At 34.4% G+C, this 3,747-nt stretch overlaps 1 long non-coding RNA gene across 1 annotated transcript; it reads left to right on the top strand.

Annotated features, from left to right (window-relative positions):
* The first annotated feature begins 1,311 nt into the window (after window positions 1-1,311).
* LOC9323019 lies at window positions 1,312-2,633 on the top strand. Its single transcript, XR_002334195.1, has 2 exons — window positions 1,312-2,002; window positions 2,129-2,633. It is a non-coding gene; the product is annotated as an uncharacterized LOC9323019 (long non-coding RNA).
* Window positions 2,634-3,747: the final 1,114 nt, after the last annotated feature.

Raw genomic sequence — 3,747 nt, 5'->3', positions numbered from 1 at the left:
TGAGCAAAAGGGAGCAGCGTTCTGAAAACGTATAGCAGCGTACTACAACTCAAGTCCCAAGCTCAAAGGTGTGGAAAAGAGAGGCCACATATGTTGTAAACAGAGGTGCTCAAAAGTGAATGACGCCGTGAACAAGTTTGTAGGGAGCTACTTGGCCGCAAGCAAACAACAAACAAGTGGTCAGAATGATGATGATGTGGTGTCTATGGCACATCAGATCTTCTCGAAAGATTATGGCTGCAAGTTTACTTGTGAGCATGCTTGGAGGGAGCTTAGATATGATCAAAAGTGGATTGGTCAGTCTACTCATGGGAAAGCAAAGAGAAGAAAATGTGAAGCTGACTCTGACTCTGTTGGCGTTGAAGACAAGGAAGCTCGTCCCATTGGTGTTAAGGCTGCCAAAGCCGCAGCCAAAGCCAAAGGCAAAGCCAAGCTAAGTCCGGTTGAAGGTGAAGAAACCAATGCTTTGAAGGAGATACAAAATATCTGGGAGATAAAACAGAAAGATCACGCTGCCAAAGAGAAGCTAATCATTATTAAAGAGAAGAAAAATAGGACTAAGTTGCTTGAGCGTCTGTTAGGAAAAACAGAATCTCTATCTGACATAGAGATTGATCTTAAGAACAAGTTAATCAATGAGTTGTTGGCTTGAGTTTAAGTTTTAGGTTTAGTGTCTGTTTCTAGTTTATGTTTGTCTAAGTGTCTGTTTTAAGTCTGTTTTTATGTTTAGTGTCTGTTTTAAGTCTGTTTTTATGTTTAGTGTCTGTTTTAAGTCTATGTTTTATGTTTAAGTGTATGACTATGTTAATCAATGAGTTGTTTCAGTTTATGAGTTTGAGTTGTTTCAGTTTCAGTTTGAGTTTATGTTTGTCTTATGTTTCATGTTTGTGTTCAGTTTAAGTTATAGTTATGATTGATCTTTTTATTACATTTTGTAGGACCACAAGTGCCAACATCAAGTACTTTAGTTTGTCACCAAGGAGTGTTCTTTAGTGCCGACATCAAGTACTTTAGTTTGTCACCAAGGAATGTACTTTAGTTTTGTCACCACAAACTTGATTGTTTTTTTCATTTGTACCATTCATTATTGTACCATTCATTTGTACCATTCACTACTCCTTTATTTTGTATGAATGAATGTACACTACATAATAAGAATCCGAACACTACTCCTTTATTGTTCTATATATAATCCGTTGAACACTACTCTTTCTACACAATTCTACACTACTTCAATATTTCTATCAACTCTCTTTATCACAATAATAAACACTCTTCTCTTCTTTCTATTTCTATAATTTAGCTAAAATGGCAGGTTCTTCTTCAAACTATAATCTCGATGATAAGTTTGATCAATGTTGTGATCAAGCATTAGAGAGTTATGGTAATCGTCAACGAGTCAAGCCAAAGAAGAAAAAAGCATATATCGAAAGACATCGTGAAGAAGGTCACATCCAATTAGTGAACGACTATTTTACAGAAAATCCAACATATCCTCCCCATATATTCCGACGTCGGTTTAGAATGAACAAACCGTTGTTCATGCGTATTGTTGAGAGATTCTCCAATGCAGTCCCATACTTTAAACAAAGAAGAGATGCTACAGGAAGACTCGGTTTCTCGGCACTACAGAAGTCTACAACAGCAATTCGTATGCTCGCATATGGTATTGCGGCTGATGCGGTTGATGAATACCTCCGAATTGGTGAATGCACGTCGCTATTATGTTTGGAACATTTTGCAGAAGGAATCATAAATTTGTTCGGGGATGAGTATCTAAGAAGACCCACACGAGATGATCTTATACGACTACTCCATATTGGAGAGCAACGTGGATTTCCCGGGATGATAGGAAGCATCGACTGTATGCATTGGGAGTAAAAAAATTGTCCCACCGCTTGGAAAGGACAATATACACGTGGATCAGGAAAACCAACAATCGTTTTAGAGGCCGTTGCTTCCCAAGATCTCTGGATATGGCACGCGTTTTTTGGACCTCCAGGTACCTTAAGCGATATCAATATTCTTGATCGCTCACCAGTTTTTGATGATATATTACAAGGTCGAGCTCCGAAAGTGAAATACGTAGTCAACGGGAAAGACTATAATTTGGCTTACTACCTCACAGATGGAATTTATCCTAAATGGGCTACATTTATCCAATCAATTTCAATTCCACAAGGTGATAAAGCTTCTTTATTTGCTACAACTCAAGAAGCTTGTCGTAAAGATGTTGAGCGTGCTTTCGGAGTTTTGCAAGCTCGGTTTGCCATTGTCAAACATCCAGCTCTTTTTCATGATAAGGTGAAAATTGAAAATATTATGCGAGCATGTATAATACTTCACAATATGATAGTAGAGGACGAACGAGATGGGTATACTCAGTTTGATGTATCTGAATTCGTACATCCAGAATCAACCAGCTCTTCACAAGTGGATTTCACTTATGCTAGAGATATATATGCCTTCAAATCTCGGTAATATGATGGCCACTAGAGCCCGAGTTCGTGATCGGATTAAACATGAAGAATTGAAAGCTGATTTAGTTGAACATGTATGGCAACATTATTACCAGAATCAATCTTAAAATGTAATCGTTATTTTTTTCGCTTTTTTAATATGTTTTTTTTCTTCTTCTTTTTATATCATGTATGTTTAAAATTTTATAATTCCTAATAATAATCATGTTTGTTCAAATAAAAATATTAACAAAAAATTTTAAAAAATTTATTTTATTTTTTAGAAACCCACTTAAGGATTCCACCAATGGACCATAAAATTTTCAAAAACTCTACAAAATCTCTAAACTACAAAACTATCAAAATTTATTAATAAAAAATACATAAAAACCTTACTTAGAAACTAATCACTGTGGTTGCTCTAACACATTCTAATTCGACGTGGCATATTTTCTCTCTTCGTGGAATAAAAGTCTTACGACAGTTTTTTGTTTCAAACACAAATGAATCAACCCCAAAATTACAGTTTTCAAAATACTATTACTAGGTTCTTATGGCAAGAAAATGAAATTAAATTGAATTTTTGTTACGTGAAGAAAACAGAACATGTGAAGAAAACAGAATTTGCATTACCTCGCAGAAAGAAAATAAAGGCAATTTTCTGAACTGAAAAATATTTGAACAAAAGAAGTTTGGAAAGAGAGGCCCAAGCCCAATTTATAAATAGTGAACATGGTTAAAGAAAAGCCCAATAAATATAGCTCATTTTAGTTTTTCATACGCTTCACAACATCTCGCGAAGAGTAATTTACCGCCGCTTGTCAACAACATTAGCTATCGTGTACCACAAAATCATATACCCAAATTCTCATATTTCGAGATCATAGCTATATATTTTCTGCCGCAAGTTGCACAACCTAAGCATATTCGATTAGAACTGCATATGTGAAAATGAGTGAAAATATAGAGGATATAGAAAGATGGAAAGAAAAAAAAGATATTTTTACATATTTCTTTAATTTTGTATGTGTATATTATATATAAGTCGAGGCTAAGCTTTTGAGATCGTCCACGTGAGATTTTAAATAACCAATCGCGGTTAGCTATCTCAATATCAATATTTTTAAGATTTTAATAATTTTCTATATTAAGATTTCGTAAAAAGGAAAAAAGCAACATATAGAAAAATAAAAAAATATGGAAAAATATTCTAGGTAATCAATTAGTATTATCTTCTTCAATTATTAATCTTGCGAATTTTTATTATTATTATATAAAACTGATTAGA

The sequence above is a fragment of the Arabidopsis lyrata genome, assembly GCF_000004255.2.
Source record: "Arabidopsis lyrata subsp. lyrata unplaced genomic scaffold ARALYscaffold_2, whole genome shotgun sequence".
Lineage (NCBI taxonomy): Eukaryota > Viridiplantae > Streptophyta > Magnoliopsida > Brassicales > Brassicaceae > Arabidopsis > Arabidopsis lyrata.
Note: the sequence above shows the minus strand (reverse complement) of the source record. Positions and strands in the feature narration are given on the sequence as shown.